Raw genomic sequence first — 22571 nt, 5'->3', positions numbered from 1 at the left:
GCGTCGCCCCCTGGTGGGCATGCCGGGTGGATCCCGGTCAGGCGCATGCGGGAGTCTGTCTGACTGTCTCTCCCTGTTTCCAGCTTCAGAAAAATGGAAAAAAAAATAAATTAAAAAAAAAAATCATGTAATATTGAATTTTTATGCCTTGTATTTACTTTATTCATTGATCATCAGAAGAGTTACAGCCCTGGCACATCCCAAGAAAAATCATCATAATTTTTAAAATAATTCCTAATTATTTTTAGATACTTTTCTTTTTTTTTTTAGTGCTCTCCTTTTCATGGGAGCACCTGTCATGTGTTCTATAATCACTGGTACTTGTTATCAACTGGCTTTCAGGTAATCCTGCTTAAGTGACTGGCTGATGACAGCTTTTACGGTGTCACCTCTCCAAGTTATATTTCTATTTATGGAGGAGTCTGGAAGAATGGAAAGCCCTGGCCTGGGGCTTCTTGAGGAAGAGATTTATACGAGACATTATCCAGAGTTCAGAGGAAACATTTGGAGACAAAATCATGTTGGTTGACTTTTCTCTGAGCATTCTTAGTCCCTTGATCTCTTCAAGGTGTCACTTCACAATGGCATTCCTGACTTAGTGCTAATACCAGCCATTTAGAGTTACTGAATCATTTAATTCATTATATATATTATATATGTATATCTTTCCTTCTAGAGAGATGATTTTTTTAAAATCCTAGGATGATTTCAGTTTTAAGTGCCTCACTGCCATGAGATAACAAGAGGTTGATAACCCTAACCTAGATGATTAAAAAAAATAGATTCAAAATTTTATTTCCATTATTCCTGAAAGGTATTATTAAAAAGAAGCAATGAGAAGAAGAAACACATTTTTAAAATGCCCTTATGTAGCCTTATAGTTTTAGACCCCAAAATGAGGTTAATATTGAGAGAACAACCAGGTTGATTTTCTGGGAGTCAGTTTTAGTTTTGAGACCTGTAACAGGAAGGGAGAGCCGAAGGGTAGATATTCCACAGCAGGTGTAACTTACCTGCCCTTAATATTTTGGCATCTCTGTTTGCTAGAGTTTTATGATGCCAACTTTTTATTCATCTGAGGCCTTATTTTCTCTATCTCTGCCGGTAATCTGCCGCATTTACTTTCTATGAAAACTTGCCGAATCTGTATCATTCTGTCAGGGCCGTGGTTTGTGCTACTACAACAGCTAGGGTACTCTATTGAGAGTATATGTGCACTAGTGAATGCTGGTGGTTTCATGCGGTACTATTACAAGCAACTATTCGTGGGAATTGGAAATTAACATAATGCAAAAACATTCCAGAAAACATTGGTTATTTCCACCATCTAAGTCTGGCAGATGGGAGACAGTAATTATTTTCCTTCCTTCCTTCCTTCCTTCCTTCCTTCCTTCCTTCCTTCCTTCCTTCCTTCCTTCCTTCCTTCCTTCCTTCTTTCCTTTTTCATTCCCTCCTTCCTTCTTTTCTTCTCCTCCTTTCTTTTACAAGTTTTTAATTATGTAGAGTCTAGTAAATCATAAATAGATGTTCATTACGGTGGACTTTTACAAGTTTTAATAATCCAGGTCACTTTTTACTATTGGTATCATGGTGAATTATTTCATGAATCAGAATAGAGCAGTGTAATTAATCATTTGAGTAAGATATATGATGTGTCTTAATACTTAAAGTATTTCAATGCATTTTTGAGTATTCTCCATAATGGCAGTTTATATTATTTTTAAAAATATTTTTCATTGATTTTAGAGAGAATGGAAGGGAGAGAGAAAGAAGCATCACCTCATTGTTCCACTTAGTTGTACACTCATTGGTCTCTTCTTGTATGTGCCCCAACTGAGGGTCAAACGCACAACCTCAGTCCCTCAGGATAATGTTCTATTCACTGAACCACATTACAGGTCTTACTTTATGGTTTTTTTTTAAGGTCTTGGCTAAAACCATCTGTGCAATGATAAAATGTTGAATATGCTTTATATAGTTAATGTTGGACTGCATCAAAAAAATAGTTTTAGAAGAAGACTTTATGTCCATAAGATGTTGGCTTACATGTCTAATCATAATAGTTCAGGTCTTTTCCAGGCCTGATTTTTGTCTTGTATTAGTTTCCTATTGTTCTTGTAATAAATTATCATGAACACAGTGGCTTAACCAGCAAACATTTATTTCTTACTGCTCTGAGGGTCCGAAGTCTGCAGTGGGTCTCCTCAGGCAGTAAGCAGTGTGTTGGCAGGGTTGTGTTTCTCTTTTGAGGGTAGAAGGGAGACTCTGTCTTCTTCCCTTTCCAGCTTGCAGAGGTTGCTACATTCTTTGGCTCCCGACCCTCTTTCAACTCCAAAGTCAACAATGGCTGGTAGTCTTTTTCGTATCATATCCTTCCGACCCTGACAATTCTACCTCTCTTTCACACATTTAAAGACGCTGCGATTATACTTGGCCTACCTGGACATAAACCAGGGAAATCTCCTTAGTTCAGGGTCAGGTGATTTAAAACTTTTAATCCCATCTGCAGTTTTATTTCGCTTTTTTTGTAACATATACACAAATCTTAGGGTTAGGATGTGGACATCTTTGGAGGGCTATTATTCTGCTCACTATAGATCTGATAGGTAACCATTCCAAAAATTTGATAACCACATTTTTATAAGCCATAAAATATTATTTGGGCAATCTCCAGTCTTTTGTGTTTTTTTTTCTTGTGCAATCTCAAAGTTGTTGTAAACACCAAATAGATATTTTATTATTACCTATACTATATCTTACTTTTCCCTGAAAATAACTTATTTGTATTTAAATAAATTTAAGGATTAAACAACTAAATTGATTTTTCTTTTCTGTAAGATGAAAAGTTTACATATATACATATGCATAAATTTATATAAAGATTTATAAATGTAGATAAATATTTAAAGATGTGCCCAGTAATATGATTATTAATTGAGTGATCTCACTCTTAACTTTAATAGGAGTGTGAGACTGAAGTAATTTTTACAAACTGTTTATTAAACTTATTAAGTGCCCATGATGTACAAATACTATGTTGTTTTTAGTAGGGTCTGACTCTGACTTTGTTCAACCAGAGGCAATGCTGGGTGAAACTAGCCTTGAGGTAGAGCAGATATTATTCCATTTTGGGGTTAACAATGTCTGCCCTGTAGGGGTGTTGTGAGGGCAGCTCGAGATAATGGATACATGTGTAGATCTCGGGACATATAGGAACTTAACAAAAGATAGGTCTTTCTTCTCTTAGACTTTGCCTGACAGTGATGTGACCGGAGGGACAGCACAATGGCAGGATTCTCTCCAAGAGAGTAAGATGTAATTACATCTGGCATTGGTTATAATTCCCCTATCTCTAACTGCTATGGCATATGATTTGCCTGATTGCAAGAGTCCATAGTAATCATGACTGTACTAGTAGTTATGAACAGAGCAAAGAATATGTTTTGATTTAGAAAAGACTATTCAGTCATAGCTTGCTCAAGTGCATTCAGTCTACTCTGATATATATTTTCTTTAGAAAGAGTTTATCCAAGATAGTGTCCCCCTCCAAAAAGAAGAAGAAAAAAATGTTGACACTAGAGTAAAGATTCAGTTTCACCAATTATCATGAATCAGTGCTCCCTGAGATTCTAGTGGAAGGCATTTCTTGTTGCTTCTCTGGTTTCTGAACTTCTCACGGCACATTTAGGCTGATGTCAGTTAATTTCTTAAAGTCTGATAGCAGTTTGTGTCTCTATATGAATAAGCAACTCTTAGTAGGTCCAAATAGTCTGCAATAATTGTAGTGGCAGGCAGAAGAGAGGAAAGACAGAAGCAGTCTCTGATCATCTGTAATGCATTAAGTATCTTTCTTAATTTAACATAAAATGATTAAATACATGAGCACAACTGGAGTTATTTTATTTTCTATTGCAATTCTGGTGGACATGCTTATAGAAGAGGTTCAGAATAAATTGTCCTTTTAGAAGACTGCAATAGCCAATACAACATGCCTGTAACATAATTCTTCCAAGGGGAAAAAAGAGATAATAGATGACTAAATATATTATTCATACTTATTATACAGTAATGTTTCAGTCAGCAATGGACCACATAAATGACAGTGTTCCCATAAAATTATAATGAAGCTGAAAAATTTCTATTTCTTAGTGACATAGTAGTTGTCTTAACATCGGAGCACAACACATTTTGTATTTATGGTGGTGCTGGTGTAAACAAACCTGTTGAAGTTCCAGTCATATGAAAGTATAACACATAAAATCATGTATAGTATATCATACCTGACCTTAATTACAAATGGCTATGTTAATGGTTTATGTATATATTTACTATATGATATAGCTTTTATCATTATACTTACAAAGAACAGAGTGTGCTGTAAGCCAGTATGTCATGTTATGCCAATAACAACCTCATACATCTCTTGTGCTGTGTCTCTTGATTGCATCATTGTCTCATGTGCTTGATTTAATCTCATATTGTTGTGCTCATCTTGGCTCCTAAGCACACAAACTTACTAATATTACCAGTAAGAAGCTACATCCAGTGATTGACCTAGAAATGAAATAAGAAGTAACTAAGGACTGCTAATGTGGAATACCCATGGTGGCTATTGCTCACCAGGCAGGTATGTTTCACTCCACTGTAGCCACAATGTTGAAAGCCGAGAACAAAGTGACGGAATCACTTAAAGCATCTGCATCATTCAAGACAAAGAGACTAGCAAAAATTTGACAATGGCCCACATCAGACATGGAGAAGCACAACCTTTACAATACCATGACAATTACAGCCCACACCAACAGTTTGTTTGCATAATTCATGGAAGAAGTAAGTCTAGACTCAAATACAATGTTTAATTGACTGCTAGCTGTAGGTGGTTTAAATGACTCAGGAATCATTATTCATTTCGTAACTGAAAGTGAGTGGTGAGTCTATGAGTGCTGATGCTAAAGAAACTGAAGAATTTTTGGAAACCATATGAGCTGATTGTGGAAGAAAATTTCTTGCAGAGCAAATATTGAATGTGAACAAAACTTTCCTATTCTGGAAATGGACTTTCATTTCTAAGGAAGTCAAGTCAGTGCCAGGGTTCAAAGCTTTTAAGGACAGGAAAACAGTCTTGCTTAGGGGGCAGTCTTGCAAGCTACAAATTGAAATCCTTCATGATGGCACTGTGAGAACCCCAGGACCTCCAAACATATCATTAAGCACACATGCCTGTGTGCCACAGGAGAAATAAGAAGTCATGGATGACCCAGCTCCTCTTCCAATGTTCTCTTCTAAAATTGCTTTGCCAAGAAAATGGAGAAGTACTATTTGGAGAGTAACATACATTTAAAATTTTTGCTTATTGGTGATAATACTTTGGATATCCACCTTTTAATGGTGATTTTCATCCCGAAGGTAAAATGCTGCCTTTCTCTCTAAACGCCACTTCTTTGATTGAGGCCAAAGATCTAGGAAATACAGCAGCTTTTAAGGCCTATAATCCAAAGGGGATCTTTGCTCAGGCTGCTATTGCAACTGAGGAAGACACAGATGCAATTCTGGAAAGATGGCGATATCTAGGATTTCATCAAGAATGTCACCTGGGCTTTGGGAGATATAGCCAAGGAGTGTAATGAATGGAGTTTAGAAGAGGACACTTTATCTGCTTGTCCATGCCTTCAAAAGAGTTGCCAAGGATGAGGAGGTTGAAAAAATCAACAAGGCTGTGACTGTGATGACAAACAACTTTAACTTGTATCTGGATGAAGATGACATTGAGAACCCAGAAATGGCTTCCGAGGAACTGAGTAATGAAACATTGTTGGAACTGGAACTGGAATGTGTAGCTGAAGAAGAAGGGGCAGAGAAAAGAAAACTGTAGAAGAAAGAGAAGAACTCCCCAGAAACTTCATAAAGAAGAGTTCGGCAGAAGCTTTTGCAGAACTCCATAAGCTACTTTAAAAGTGTGAAAAAAGCAAGGACCGTAACACAGATAAGTTTTTATTAATAAAGAGTAATGTTCATGGTGTATTGAATACTTACAAGTAAATCTGTGATAAAAAATTAAAAAAAAAACAATCACCATAGACAAATACAAAAATATTTTGTATTTGCACACCACATTAAATTAGATTATGGCTTGGATAGACAGATGTCTGAAACTACTGACGCCTCTTTAAGTGGGACCTCAGGTCCTTGGAGAGTATTTGAGAAGAAGGCATTGTTACCATAGAGATGACAGCTTCTTGCATGTTATTGCTCCAAGACCTTTTAGTGGGACAAGATGTGGAGGCAGAAACCAATAGTATTGATGATCCTACCCTGTGTGGGCCTAGCCAGTGGTCGGCAAACTCATGAGTCAACAGAGCCAAATATCAACAGTACAACGATTGAAATTTCTTTTGAGATCCAAATTTTTTAAACTTAAACTATATAGGTAGGTCCATTCCTTATTGAAGTAGCGCCTGCACGTGGTATTTTGTGGAAGAGCCGCACTCAAGGGGCCAAAGAGCCGCATGTGGCTTGGGAGCCATTGTTTGCCGACCAGGGGCCTAAGCTAATGTGTGTGTTTGTGTTTTAGTTTTTTAACAAAAAAGTTTAAAAAGTAGAAATAATAAGACATGTTTTAAAAATAGGAAAAAAGAAGCTTATAAAATCAAGATTATAAAAATGAATAAATATTTTTGTGCCTCTGTACAATATGTGTGTGCTATAAAAAGTGTTATTACAGAAGATTAAAAGTTGAAAGAGTAAATGTTTGTAAAGTAAAAATTACAGTAAACTAAGGTTAATTTATTATTGAAGAAAGAAAACTGCTTTCTATAACTGTAGGGGAGTGAGTGCACAGTGTTTGTAAAGTCCACAGCAGTGGAGAGCAGTGTCCTCGGCCTTCACACTCACCCACTGCCCACCGAGCCACTCCCACCCTGCAGCCCCGTTGACATCAGTTCCTTGGACAGGTGTGCCGCTTCTTACTTCGATACTTTGTTCCTGCTTTACTTTTGTCTATTATTTTATTTTATTTTATTATTTTATTTTATTTTATTTACAGAGACAGAGAGTGAGTCAGAGACAGGGATAGATAGGGACAGACAGACAGGAACAGAGAGAGATGAGAAGCATCAATCATCAGTTTTTCACTGCAACACCTTAGTTGTTCATTTATTGCTTTCTCATCTGTGCCTTGACCGCGGGCCTTCAGCAGACCGAGTAACCCCTTGCTCAAGCCAGCGACCTTGGGTCCAAGCTGGTGAGCTTTGCTCAAACCAGATGAGCCTGCGCTCAAGCTGGCGACCTCGGGGTCTCGAACCTGGGTCCTCGCATCCCAGTTCGATGCTCTATCCACAGCGCCACCGCCTGGTCAGACTGTATGTTTTGATTCACTAATACTTATCATTGTTTTACAATTGCCTACAGTATGTATTACAGTAATATGCTGTATAGGTGGGTAGGAGCAAACGGCTATACCATATACCGTAGGTGTGTAGGAGGTTAAACCATCTGAGTTTGTGGAAGCACACTCTGATGTTTGTACATTGGAATCCCCTAATGACACATTTCTCAGAAAGTACCCTGTATCCCCATGTAAATAAAATAAAATAAAATAAAATAAAATAAAATAAAATAAAATAAAATAAAAATAGACAAAAGTATGCCTGACTGTAATGTCCCGAGAACTCCATTTTAACTTTTTTTATTTTATATGAAACTCAGTAATGCTGATGTTGAAACATTGGCAGTTAGAAAAATAGTAAAATAAGAGAGTAAACTTCCCATTTTCAATAAATGTTTACAAGACCAGTATGAAATTAGATTATGGCTTGGATATAAAAACTTCTGTACATAAATAACCCTATTGCTCTGTAAGATTTTTAAATTCAGATTTATTAGCTACTATATTTATGGATTTTATTTTTTCATCTGTTAAAATAAATATTCTGATAAAATCGATGTATAGAATTATAGAGTTTAATTAAGATTAAATAGGGGAAATTAATCTATAAATTATCAGTTGTTATGCAAAGTTCATTTATATCTATTGGGTAAATGCCAAGATGCAGTAAAACTTCCTAAAGAGCACAGGGCAGCTCCTGACATATAGAAATATGGTGCCAAAATGTCAATAATGTCAAGGTACAGAGGCTTTGCCCTATGATGAGTAACAGCCACTCTGTTCCTGTCTTAGGGTACAGACAGCAGAGAGAGAGAGAGAGAGAAAGAGAGAGAGAGAGAAGTTAATAGAATAAAAAATGGGAAGCATTGGAAAGGGCTGCCCAAAGTGAGTCTGTAAGCTAGGAGTCAGGGAATAAATACTCTGACCTTTTTCTTCTCTTTATTTTTAGTCTGGGCCAGGAATTCCCATTGGACAAACTGAGCTTTAAGCCAGAGAGACAGAAATCTATAGAAATGTAATCTATATTGGTCAAGCCCTTGGTGTAGAACATGGTCATGATAGGTAAGGATGACAGTGGACAGAGCAGGTGTGTGCGTGCCGGTGTTGGGAGGTGGTGAAGAATAGAAAATATTCAAACTCAACCATAAGTCACTGTTCAAATTAGTATTCAACTCCACGAGTCCACGTGGAAATAATGTCTGTGAATCTGCTCGTTTTTATACAAAAGGAAAAGTCAACCCCGAGTATTAGTTTAAAGAGAAGAAAAGTCAGAAATACATCCGAATTAATTTTTCTTCAGAGATATTTTGTACTTGCACACCACATTAAACCATGATAAGCATCTGCTTTTCTCTCTTTGTACTACATGCTTTTATCTATGTGTGTTCATTTATTAATTTACTAAGTTACTAAGAGTGTGTTGCATGACAGGTACTGTTCCAAGTACAGAAGATACAAAAAAATGATATAAAATGGTTCCCTTTTTGGAAATAACTTTGGGTATAGTAGGAGAGATGGCCATAAAAGCCAAGCACTGAGACACTTGGCATGTTTATGTGCAAGTTAGTATGGAAGAGAGACACTCATTTTATCTGGGACGTAGAAAGACCTTGCCGAATAGGTGACCTTGACAGTCTTCCTGGACAAGAAGGTACTTTCTGGATGGGGAAGCAGGAAGAGTTGGTGCAAGACTTAGAGGTGTCCTTAGAGATGCCGTGGGAACAGTGAATAATAAAATAAGGGCAGAGTTTTCATTTCTAAGGATTTGGTGTGACATCTTAAGATATTAGAACTATAACATCAAAGTAATAGAGAATCATTGGATGTATAGGTAATGCTAGGGCAAAGTGATTTAACTTTTTAAAAATTTCCAACTTCTATACCATTGTGTGGTATGAGCCATTCATAATTTTGTCTTTACATTAAAACATTTTTAAATCGTTTCTTAAAATGAATGCTGTGCTGATTCAATTATTTCTGAATGAGATCCACTGAGTGAAGATTTTATTGAGGAATTTTGATATTCATAAGTGATCATATTTAATGAATGTCCTTTGTTTGGCTATTCTGATTAGAGTGCTCGGGAGTCAAATATATCAGAAATATTTTGAGGATGAGAGTCCCTCATCTGTGTCTGACCTATAAACATTCTTTAAAAACTCACACACATACTGGGAAATATTTTCTATATTATCATCTTTTAGAAAGTTGTGAAATAGTCATAGCAGGGGGACAGATTTAAAGAAAGCTGTCTAACTATATAACTGAAACTCAAGTTTTATATTATGTGGATAGTCCTATATTGGACATTATTTGAATATGAATACGTCAATATTTTGCTTGGTCTCTGCAAAATGTTTGAATCAATGTGTCCCCTCAGAACTAAGCACTATGCTGTGTAGGTGTTTAATAATAATATTTTTGAATTGACCTAACCTTCACCATGACAATTAGACTTTGAAGGAGTTTCTGTTCAGTAAAACGTTTTTGTAGTACTATACATTCCCCCGCTCCCCACGGGATATTTACTTGTATAGCTCTCATTTGTCCTAATGGATATTTGGAGACTAAAATGAAGAGAAATATTTTTGCCAGGTAATTTCCTTTCTACCCACTTCCATTTTAAAAATGTGATTTTTTTTCTTATTTTCAAATATGAAACCTGGGGCCATAAGGTTTTTGAAGGTAGAATATGTTTTGTTCTCTAATTCATACTAGAGATGAAATTGAAGTGATTGTCTTTGAGAAAAAAGTTTGTCTAGGTACTTTCTCCTCTTCTACTCTTCACCAGCTACTTTTTTTTTGTACTGGTTGGCTTTCCTGGCCTGATATAGGAGGACCACCAATTTCTCCAACACACCTGCAAACCAAGAGACAGATGCCAAGAGTGAGGGGGTAGCAGCAACTACCTGCTCGTAGTCTTAGTTTTGTTTTCAATTAGCAATAATCGCACCTCGGATAAACCTCATTGGCTACGATAGATACTGCCACTGCGCAAAGCTTCTTAGTCTTAGTTTTGAACTTGAAGCTTAAACAAAAATTGAACTATAATTGAGTAGTTAGCCCCAATACTTCCATTTCTCAAAATAGATGTTGAAAGCTACCTATTGATGTGAATGTGAAGAATGTTAAAAATACAAGTAAATTTTAGATGTACACCCTTCTTTTGCTGCTGACACTTTTCATACCTTCCTGTGTCACTGCCTTTCGGTGAAGGGTAGAATGTTGGTGATTCTTGGTGGCTATTGAAGCTGGTGACTGAACTGTGATCCAGTTGTTAACACAACCAGTCTCTTGTCTTCCTCTTACCTTTCAGGGTCTTGTTGTGGGGTGAAAAAACTGCTTGGAAACAAATGGGACAAATTTTGGAAATAAAAGTGTTTGCCCCACATACACTGTTGCTCTTTAAGTAGATGGTAACTCATTTTTCAAGGGGTAAATAAATGACATGTTCCAGTAAACCAATTAAAAATATTAAGCCTCAGAATGGGAGCATTTGAACTCGGTGTCATGGATTTTGGGAAGCTGTGAAAGGAATAAGAAGGATGTAGATTCCAGGAATCTCTGCCTTAACTATGTTAATGAAAGTGGAAGAGTTCTCAGCTGGCTGGTGCAGAAGATAAAATACCATAAATGTCAGCATCTTGCCTAGGCGACACTTTAAGTCATTGTAAACAATTATGGACGCTATAAAAGACGAGGTCAGAGTGTTTCTCTGAAGTCTACCCTACAGATTCTTTTTATTGCGTGCACTCATCTCATTTCCCTTCAGCTGTCTCTCACTGTAAAGAGAGAGAGAGATAACCTTTCCCATTGTCTCTTTTATTGATAAGGAAACAAAATGAAAGTTCCTCAGTGTCTGTGATATGTGAACAGTGTATTTTTCCGAGTAGTAACATGGCAGAATTGGCAAGAATCCTATAGGATGTATATTTTTACATGAACCAGACATGTTGCTAAGTTGCTGTGTGAAGGTACATGGTAGGGAAAGTTGAGGCATTTGGTCAGCCAGGTCCTGAAGACAGGGGAGGCTAGCTGCACAACACCATGCAAGGTTTTATGTGCCATGTGGCCTACGGATTTTGGGCACAGGGGTCTCAGTTTGAGTGTGAGCTGGGCTTCCATAGCGATCAGTCTTTTAGGTTCTGTAGAGAACAAATTGATTCTTCTATCCTTCAGCAAATATTTCTTAAACACCTACAGTCTTTGGGGATATGTTCCTGTTCTCATGTGCTTACGTTCTAATTTGGAATGAAGGCATCAAAATGATTACTTATGTGATGTACCCTCTTCCACGTAATCCCTGTAAGGCCAGGAGCCACTATTGTGGCCATTCACATCCAGGTTCACATTGGATTTGGACAGTCGGTAAAGAAACAATGGAGCCAAAAACTGGTGGGCCATCATCTTTAATCCTAGCTTGCACCCGGCAGGCAAGTAAAAACCCACACTGGGCTCAAAAACCCACTCACATGCAGTGGTCACAAAGCTACTGACTTATCCGAGTTTCCTAGAATCAAAGTTTTATAGCTCACCAGCCTTATTCACCTCTGTTTCCCATCTCCTTCCTTCTCCCTGCACAAACTGGCTCCTCACTCAGCACTCCACCATCTTGGCTGCTTCTCCTTGCCTCCTTCACGGGGCCTCTCTATGCTCTCCTCTCCGCTCTTTCCTCTAATGCTAATCTCAGAGAGCAAGCTCGCAGTCTGCCCCCATTTTATAGTGCAGAAATCAAAACCTTTAATCCAATATACAAATAAGGAAGTCTCTGATACAAAGTCACTTATCTGAGGCATAATGGAATTCCTCCTGAGAGTGCACCACCCTACATCAAAAAGGGTGGGAAAGGCTTTGTCCTAAAACCAAGCCCCAGGCTACAATGATCCTGCCTGCCCACAGCCCGCCCCAACACACACTCATATCACCTGGGCGACAGGCTTCCATGTGGGCAACGCCATCTTTAACAAAGTGAGCATAATACATTTTATCTGCCCAACATCCCCCACAATGAAGTAGTAGTGTCAGACCTTTTTTTATTTCATTGCAGGTATAAAGAAAGAATTGTGTTGGAAAAGATAAACATTATATCTGTAATTTGAAATAAGGTCTGAATTCTTTTTGACTATTATGACATATACTGGTGATATCTTTATTTGTATCTAACAGTGCTACTAATAGAAACTGCCAAACCTAACAGCACTGTTTGCTACATTTTTACAGGAGACATTGAATCTCTATATACAGGTATGTTACATTGGAGTCAGGTTGAGCAGTTCGTGTTCAAGTTAGATCTTCTCAAAGCATTTAGCCCTTTCTTACCTACTTGGAGCCACTGAGATTTGCTGCAAACACTGGGTAGTTATTCTGTGGAGGGAGGGAGAAGGAGGAGAAGGGATTACTATTAGCCACTCCCATGCATGACTCATTAGAACATGTCCTGAAATATGCTTAGGTCTCTATCTGGCAAGCAGCAGAGCATTCCCTGAGTCATTTATCAAGCTAAAAGGAAGGAAGTTGTCATACTTAGCAGCTCCAGTGATGTGAGCAGAAATGTATCACTTTATTATTTTCCCTTTCTTCTGCAGAAAACATGCTATATTGATTTATTTTAGATTGTTTAGGGTCTAGGGTGTTTCGTGCTTACAAAAGTTATGAATTAAAGATCCTAAATTGTAAGGTGTTAATGGCAATGAAATTCACACCCAGTGCAGGAGATATTAGTTAGGAACAATAAATCTTGTCAAGCTCAAGGTACTTTTATTTCTGTAAAGACTATGAAGGTCACAATTTAATACTATTCAGGAAAGTATGTAAGACATTTAAAAGGGATTCATCATTTTTCATATGACATACAAATACCCTTTAAAAAGATTTCACTACTTTATTTCTGATTTGGTATTTAAATATTTTAAGTCAACCCTTAAGAAACTAAATGAACTTTTTGTACATTATCTAATTTCATGATTTAACAAGTAGATGGATGGTCAATATTTCTGATGAGCCATAATTTTTTGGTGGTGTCCAGATGGCTGCAGCAATTTTATTTATAACAGAATTTAAGGAAATCCATATTGACAGAGAATGTGTTAAGGACCAGACACTGTGCCTGGTGGTGTTTAGGCTGAGCAGGTAATTTCATTCTTATGGTACTGATGGGTATTATTTTTATGCCAACTTTCTCAGGTGAGAAAGCTGAGGCTTAAGGTTTAATAGCTTACCCAAAATGGTATAGTTAATAAGGAGTAGATCTGAGCTGGATCTCAGACCTCTGTGACTTCACAGTTTCTTCTCTCTGTTTTAAAGATTAGTCACCTGTCTCATCTAGTATTTCACAGCATTTGTGTTCTTCGGTGCTGGTAATTGGAAAATAAAGTTCCAATGTGTTTGATCTTAGAAATGTAAACAAGCCAACTATTTTAAATTGAAGATCCTCTCCACTTTGTCATATAGAAATATATATATGCTTATATATTGATATATGTATAAATATTCATATATATTAAGTAATATTTATTTTTAAAAATTTTGTCACTGCTCTTCCCATCTGTTGGTGGTGGCCAGAGGTGATGACATAATTTTCATTGTCTCAGTGATGTTTTATATCTAGAGAAGTTTGCTCATGAAAGCTCTTCTTCGACCCTGAAAGCTGTCTCACTTTCCTGCTTCCTCCTCACTGCTCCTCATGGAAAAGAAGGGAAGACCTCTAGCTCTGAGCCCTCAGAAACAATTTTGCTCTCCTAAGTTATTTTATCCACACACATTTAAATGGGTGACATAAGAGAACTTTGGGACATGCGCAGTAGGACCAGAGATGGCACACACAAGGGGGAGGAGTCTCACCTGGGAAAAGGATCAGATTGTTTAAGAGGGAGGGCCTAGCACAAGCCCACAAATGATTGGGAAAGAGATGAGTTTGAGTGTGTTCGGTTTTTCCCAAGCCCACAGTAATGTAATCAAAGCCCAACAAAGGCCCATTTTGGCAGCAAGCATCCATTTGCTAATTGTTTGCATATCCATTTGTTCGCACGCCCTCTCCCATAGCAGCATGGGGGCCTAGCAGCCCCACAGGCCCAAGCATGGCCCTGGGTACGTTGCCCGCCAGACAGTGGCCAGGAACAGAGACCAAGCTAGCCACTGGACTAAGTTTTGACATGGACTGAACTGGACAATGCCCTGCCAATGCCAGACGAATGGCACAAAATTTCTGGATCCTGATGCTTCTGTGTTGGATGAAGACAAGGCTAGACTTTTTCTGCAGTGGGATGGATGGAGATAAGACACCGGGAAACTGGGGGCATCTTTTATTTCTACTGCAGTAATTTTTACCACTACACCTTGGCCTCCCCTGTGGGGGACACTGAAATGCTTTTCCCTTGACTCAGTGGAAGAGCCCTATTTCCATCAGCAAGAATGCTACCCCTATATTTCTTCTTTAATATTAAATCATGGCTCATTCTCTATCTGTCTTATATTCAGGCTCTCTTCTTTGTTCTTTTTCTTCTACTTATAAATATAACCAGATATCCAACATCTTAAAAAGTTCCAACTTTTTCATAGCCCTCCATTAAGAAAATGGAGGCTTTAACTCACTCTATGTCTTTCTTCATCTCCCTTTCAGCTATCAGCTCCCTACTTTCTGGTTCATGCCTTAACCGGCTTCTACAGCTATTCTTGCTGTCTCCTCTGACTGAGAGGTTTGGAGCTTTCAGCGTGGCTGGACCTGACACTTACAAAGCTCCACCTGCAGAACTGGCAGTAATGGCTGTCTCTATATACTGAATATACCCCTTTGTCTCTGAACATTTCCCCATCTTTTTCACCATTTTGGTGGTGTATCCCCAAAGCTCCCATGGATCATTTCATGCCTTATTTTAGTAGTCACCACTTACCAGAAGAGCTGTTCCAAATGCCGGTGAGCTCCTGTACTTCCCTGTCTCTCAAGTCTCAATGCAATGCTTATGTGCTAAATTGAGCTCGTTATCTCCTGTTTGCCAGAATATCACCTGTGCTCCTTTTCCTTTTGTTTTTTTGGCTTCTATCCACAGACATCTTCCTTTCCCACTCTTTACTACAAAAAAGTAAACCTTCCTTTCTAGATCACCCAGGCTGCTCTTATACGTAGCATCCCATAGGATAAAGGCTGATGAGCCCAGCAAAAATATTCAGAGTAAATGAATTCATCCACCTGTGTTTCTAGATTTAGTTTCCAAGTACTCTCTGCTGTAGCCACACTAAACTATTTGCTCAGTGGAACTTTCCTTTTATCAGCTACATGTCATTGTACATTCTTTTTCCTCTGTCTGAAATGTCCTGTGATTTTTTTTCTCATTTCTCAGAAACACTTATATTTTATGACTCAGGGACTCAACTCAAATGTCCCTTTGATGCATTGTTTTCCCTGTCTACCAAGATAAATGAGTTTTTCTTCTTCTTTTGGTCTTTATTCAACATACACTAATCACTTGCATTGCAATTACTTTTTTACATGCTTATGCCTGCAATCATGTGACCCCAGAAAAAAAAGGATTATCTCATTGAATACCCAATGTCCTGTACATAGTAAGCACTCGATCAAAACTTGTAGAATGGTTTGAGTTATCAAATGAATGAATGTAAACAACAGACTTTCATGGAACATGTATTTAACATGCTCCGTGCCAGGCAGTGTTCAAGGCACTGGGATATGCAAAGAACAGCACTGATGAACATCACTGCTACCACATGGAACTCATATGCTGCTATAGGAATGCAGTTCATTAATCAGATACAAATGAGTAAAGCATAAAACTAAATAGTGGCAAGTGTTATGGAAAAAAATGCAGGAAAGAAGAGAAAATGATGCAGAAACAATAGATGAGAAATACCAGGAGGCAATGAGTGCTACAATTTCAAGTATCATTGTCAATGAAGGACTTGAAAAAGAGGTGATATTTGAGAAACACCAAAAGTAGAGAAGGGAGGGAGAGATCTTCTCCTTTTCCAGGCAGAGAGAAGATCTAAAGTAAGGGAAGGAATTGTCATAGGATAATTGAGGTTGAAATAGTAGCAGAGACCAGACTGGTGGGAAACGGGGAGTAGGGAGAGGGAAGTATTAGAGAACTTCAGAGATGACCAGAAGCTTGGTTGTACAGGGCTTTTACTCTGATATAGGAAGCCATTAGGAGGCCAGCAGACAAGGGTAATACTTTATAAAATTTACAACATTTATCTTACAGTGCCATTATGAACAGGTACCTCTGGTAAATTTGTGACATTAGCTTTGGAAATTGCACGGAAGGCTTTTAATACTACGGTTCATTTTTCTGCACATGTGTCTGCGGCAGCGAGTATTCACAAAGATCAAAACATGACAGTTGTGTGAACAGTAAAGGGAAGACAGGAAAAATGCACCTGTCTGCATCAGCGGACAGGAAGATAGGAAAAAGGGCTGGGAGCGAATGTCATTGCACTGGCTGACTAAACAAGTGTGGATTGGTTGTTTCCCTTTCATATGCTGTTTGGCAAAGAGAATGTGCTATATAAGAAGGAAGTTAGCTATTCTAATTAAATAGGTGTGTTTCTAAGAAGCTCTGACACATTCAGATAGATAACTTTTTTTTCTGTGCTGCTTTCTTGTTTTATTTCCCTGGGAGAAGCTTTTGAGATGATCATATCAAGGATTTCAGCATTCTTGGTTATGGATAGGTACAGAAATCATTCTGTTTATTCTCTGGTCTGATTCTGTGTTGCAAATTTATAATTATTTTGGGGTCATACACTTTTATGGTAAAACAGGGGATTTAGAGTTTCCTAGAATTGGTTGGGTCAGCTTTTAAGAAATTCTGAAAGTAAAGGTTCTTTGAAAGACAAAAGAAATCCAATTAAACAGCCAAGTTTATACTAATCTATATTCTGCAGAGATAAAGTTCCTGTCATCTAGGAAGAATAAAAAATGGAGCTTGTTCTTATATCAGAGGTTTCTTTATGTGAAGATGAAAAAAATTATAAATAGTTTTCTTTATCTTAGTTATTTTATTGAACTACAAATAAATACATTAAATACACCCTACCTGTGGTGATGCAGTGGATAAAGCATAGACCTGGAATGCTGTGGTCACCAGTTCTAAACCCTGGGCTTGCTTGGTCAAAGCACATATGAGAGTTGATGCTTCCTGCTCCTCCCCTCTTCTCTCTCTCTCTCTCTCTCTCTCTCTCTCTTTCTCTCTCTTTCTCTCTCTCTTCTCTCTATTCTCTTCAAAATAAATAAACAAAATCTTTCAAAAATTACTTAAACTATATAGTATATATACTATATACACATAGTATATTTATATAGAATATAGATATAGTATATCTATATAAACACACAAACACAATTTATTTAACTAATGCTAGAGATAAACATTTAGTTCTTTTTTTACACTATACTTATTCCTTGCACAATTAAATAAAATACAATTTCTTTCTAACGTGAAAAATCTTAGACATAAATGTTCAAAGGATACTATATCATATTTAGGTATCAATCCTTTATGCCACCCAGAATTAACCTCTCAGAATTGGAATAGGCATTTTTGGTATGGGGTACTTGAAATGACTGGACTTAAAAACCATGTATTCAATGAAAAAAAAAGAAAAGAAAAAGAGAAGAGAAGAGAGAAGAAAAGGACAATTATGTATTATGAAACCATAAAATCTTTACATGAGTGTTTTTTAAAGCAATTTTATATGGCTTAATATAAAATTAGTGGATATTTTTCTCTGAGAAAATAGGGAACATTATAACCAATAATACATAAAGGCCATGTACTCATGATTATTTGTTATCTTAAATATATGTACTTGAATGAGTGAATGAGTAAACTGGGCCAATGTGTAATATAATTGCAAGAGCTCAGCTTTTCAAGGGCAAGACTCTTAGCATAACATCATATATTCAAAGAAGTTTTTTTTTGGTCAAAAGTTATTTACTCTTCCCTTCTCTTGCTTCCTGAGCTCATGATATGAATGTCTTCATTTATTTTAGCTCTAACTTGGTGATTAAAGAAAAAGAATTCCATTTGCTTTTAATATAGCTTCAATTTGAAGATCATTGCAGCTATTAAATTAAAATAGTTTACCCCTCGAGGACTTTCAAAGACCAAAGAAAATATTATGTTAAATGGAAAACATTAGTCTTCTATTATTACTGTGTTGGACTAGATTGCATTAGATTTTCAGATGAAGGCAGAGAGAGCTTTGAAAATGTATAGCCAGTTGTAAAGTGTGAAATTAAAGTAAACACAAAATCAAACAAACATGTTATTTCTCTCAGTCATTAATAGCAGAATCAATTTACTGGATCTGTATTTATCTGTCATTAGAACAAATCTCCATACAATCAGGTTTCAAACTTGATTACTTACCTTAACGGAGAAAAGCCTAGATAAATGGCAAACAGCAATTTAAATAAATTATATTTGGCCTAAAATGGGTATACAGTGTTATTGTTAAATCTTTATTTTCTAATCCTGAACATACAATGACTTGTCAATGAGTAAGATTTCTTGGAAATGTACTTTACAAGGAAAGTCAAACTGGAGTTAAAATTTTTTTTCTGGATAATTCACCATGTTGCTCACTCATATGTAGACAACTCACTGTAAATTATTTTGATTATCAATGGCTCTCTTAAATTGTTCATATAAAATCAGCTGCCTGTATAAAAGATGAACATGAAGGCTTAGAAAACTTCTCTTAATGTTAGGTGACATTCATTACCAAGTCAGTAAATTTCAGTATTACATCAAGTACAGCTGTTATCTCATGGATATAGCTGTCTAGTCAGAAGCAGGAAATATAATCCCAGAGTGCTCTGTTAGCCTGGGATTTCAGTATCAGTTTTGTTTTTGATCCCAGTATTTCTCAAATCCCTTTTCATTAATGATGAAATAGGGTCTCAATATCATAAGCTGCTATTTGGAAAGGGAAAAGGGAAGATTATGCTACTCACATCCTAGTCATTTGGTATTTGAGTTTCTTCTTGCTTTACTTGCATTTTCACAAATTTACACATTTTTGAACATTAACTCACTGTGTAACCTTTACTATTTGGAACAAAAAGGAAACAGAAACAAGCAAAAAGAATACTAAATAACTACACAAAGGTGCTACCAGATGTACTTGGGAAACCTCATAGAATTCACCTCTGTCAAAGTCCTCACCCAGCGCTGTCTTTTTCTTATTTAATCCATGATTGTACCAGTGATGCCTATTTTCCACTCTTAACTTGGTTAAAGCAACCAAACAGAATCCAAATAAATAGGTGCTAGTAATATATATATATTCTGGTAACAGCAGTAAGTAATACTTAGATGTAAGAAAAATGTATGTTTCTAAGCGAGAATCTTTACCTGAATCCGTAAAGTTACACATATTTCATGGACGGCAGATGACATTTTTAACCTAACATGTTTATCTCTGCAACAATGCCCAATCAATCTATGACTACAAAGTTCTCAAAGATATTAAAGTAAATGTCACTGCTAAATCTGTATATGACATTGAAAGAAAGAAAGAGTGAGAATGAAATGTGTTAACCTTAAAACACTGGCCTGCGGTTCCACAAACCTTTATGGTAAGGGAAGAGCACATTCCTAATTCTACTTAAATGCATACAGTTGACCTGTTTGAATGCTTGGTCTTTTATCAGTATTTTTGCATATATATGATCTGCTTGGAGAATTTCTTTTGTAGTTTAAAAGAGAGCGTGTAAGGGAAAGAGGAGTAGGTCTGTAAGCATGTAGAATGCATTCAGGTAACTGAGTCCAAGTAAGGAAAGAAAAGTGGCATCTGTGTATTAAAGTGTCTCGTTTCCTGCATGTTGTCCCTGAAAACTGCCTGAAATGATAAAGTCACAGTATTGGATAACCAACTTGAAAAATCCTTCTACCTTGATATCTAGCCCTATTTTGCCACCTCAAATCTAAGAGCAAAAATCCTCTGGTGGCTTTAAATAGACAATGATCATATATCCTTCTAATCTGTAATAGAAGCTATAAATTGTTTTCAGTGTGACTTCTCTATCATTATTAACATGCTGTATTTTTCTTTTCGCATTTTTTTTTTGTTTGGCTATTTTGTTTTGTTTATATCTGGAACATATCTTTAGGCCCTGATAACTTCTGGTGATATCAGGTGACTTTTGACCTTCCCATTCATCGTTCTGATTCTTTTATTTTGCACTTTCACAGGTTTCTGTTGTACTTTCAGTTGAGACATTAAAGTGTACAGATACTCCGTGGACCAAGGGAATCAATTTTTATTTTCACAACCGCATTTTCTAGATTTAACAACTGTCGAATCTAAAGATCTAATTAAAATGTCTAAGATGCCAAAGGGGAAAGTTAAGTTTAAATGTGCATGTATGCACATGTATTTTATTTGCAAATTCTACGTAATTTTTAAACCCTTTACTGTGTGCACCTGTGGGTGTGAGGTATAGAGGTGAGTAGAGAGTGGGGTGTTTTAATAGTTGGAAGAGTTGAAGATGGACTCAAAGGCTTTGAGTCAATAATGACTTCCGATATTCAAGTGGATTAATTAAGACTGCTTCTCCCACCTGCTGTTAATGGTTTACTAGAAGGCAGTTCATCCTATTAAGACAATGCGTCACTCAAAAAGGAGGCTTAATTATCTAAACTGCATATTTATAATTGGGAGGAATTGGGAGGAGCCAAACTCTCTTGAGACAGAGAAGGGAGCCAAATGACGCCAGTTAAGAGACACCTGTGGGCTCGCAAAAGACGTCACAGGAATGAGTGGCTGGGGACTTGGTACCAGGGGGATCTTTCCATTTACGTTTGGAATAAAGAGAAACTGATTCTCATGAAAAGGCCCCTTTAATTGTAAAATGTTACTGTGTTATAAGTTAGATCTAGTATTACAACTCTTAGAAATTTGAGAGAATGTTTCTATACAATTGTAAAATAGGCAACTGAAATTCAGGCTTTGGTTACTAATTTTGCTTGTTGGTTTTTTTCACTTACAAAGCGATTTGATTTAACAAGACTGTGATTTGCTAAATGACAACAATACTTAACTTGAAATTTTAATTTTTATAATAACTGCGTTAATGTATAGAGAGGAAGTACATTTCCACGTAACTGAGGTACCAATATATTTACAAATATTATATAATAATACATTATTTATAAAAGTTCTGTACTATATAAAATCTCAAACATAGAGGATGTATGCAAAGTGTAAAACAATGGCCCATTTATATAAGAAAAAGCAAGATGAAAATCTCTTCTGTATTAATAATACTTTTGATAAAAAATTACCAAAGAAAAGATTTTTCTGGAATATTATGTCATATTTATTTGTCTTATAATTATTGCCATTTTTATCACACTCTCTTCAAATTACAATAGTTGGAAATTAATGCAATTTTATTTCAATTACAAATAGGTGCATAAAATGTGCTATTATCAAAAAGATTTCAAAAGATGAATTTACAAATGGGAAAGAAATATGAATACATGTTTAATAATCTCAAATGTTCAGTTAAATTATTTTTTAGCGTTGAGTCAGTTTGACCTATAATATATCGTTATTGGCATAAACCTACATTTGGTGCATTTTTGTAGTACCACATCAAGTTTAAAACTAGTAGTGGGCTGTAAATAATTTAGCCGGTATGAATTCCCATAGTGATAGCATGTGGCCACTGAAACCTTATTATATTTGTAGTAGCTTTTCTCTGAACAGCTAAACCCAGCATGGTTTTACATTTAATGGTACAATAGCAAGGTATGGATTTGTTAAAAGGGAAGATAAAATATATTTTCTGAATGTGGGGTGTTTGTTCACAATGTTGTCAGGTAAGAGATAGCAGTCTGCAGTCATCCACTTTCAACTGTGATCTAATCGGAAACACAAGAGCTAAATAAGAACGTGGGTGATTAGCCCTTCGTTAGTAGGAACCCCTAGGGAAAGCTTCAATGCTGCAGGAAGTGATGCTAATGATTTATCAAGTGGTAAGCTTGCCTCTGAGAAAACACTGAACGGGCAACTTCACAGCACCGGGAAGTGTCTATTAGATATTCCGGCCAATTTGAGACCTTAAGCCAGCAGAAGTCCAAGGTACATTTTTAAAAGGGGAAGAGATAGTAACAAGACCTGTGCCTGTTTGTTCATAAAAACTCAGACTGATAGAAATCTCCCT

The 22571-nt window shown here is 36.7% G+C and overlaps 1 protein-coding gene and 1 non-coding gene across 9 annotated transcripts in view; one reads left to right on the top strand and one right to left on the bottom strand.

Moving 5' to 3' along the window:
• PCDH7 (protocadherin 7) overlaps positions 1–22571 on the top strand; it is a 421790-nt gene that overhangs the window by 22646 nt on the left and 376573 nt on the right. The gene's annotated exons all lie outside the window — the stretch shown is intronic.
• Positions 10250–10386, bottom strand: LOC136307057 (U4 spliceosomal RNA). Its single transcript, XR_010725754.1, has one exon. It is a non-coding gene; the product is annotated as a U4 spliceosomal RNA (small nuclear RNA).

The sequence above is a fragment of the Saccopteryx bilineata genome, chromosome 5, assembly GCF_036850765.1.
Source record: "Saccopteryx bilineata isolate mSacBil1 chromosome 5, mSacBil1_pri_phased_curated, whole genome shotgun sequence".
Taxonomy (NCBI): Eukaryota; Metazoa; Chordata; class Mammalia; order Chiroptera; family Emballonuridae; genus Saccopteryx; species Saccopteryx bilineata.
This window is presented reverse-complemented; position numbering and strand designations above follow the sequence as displayed.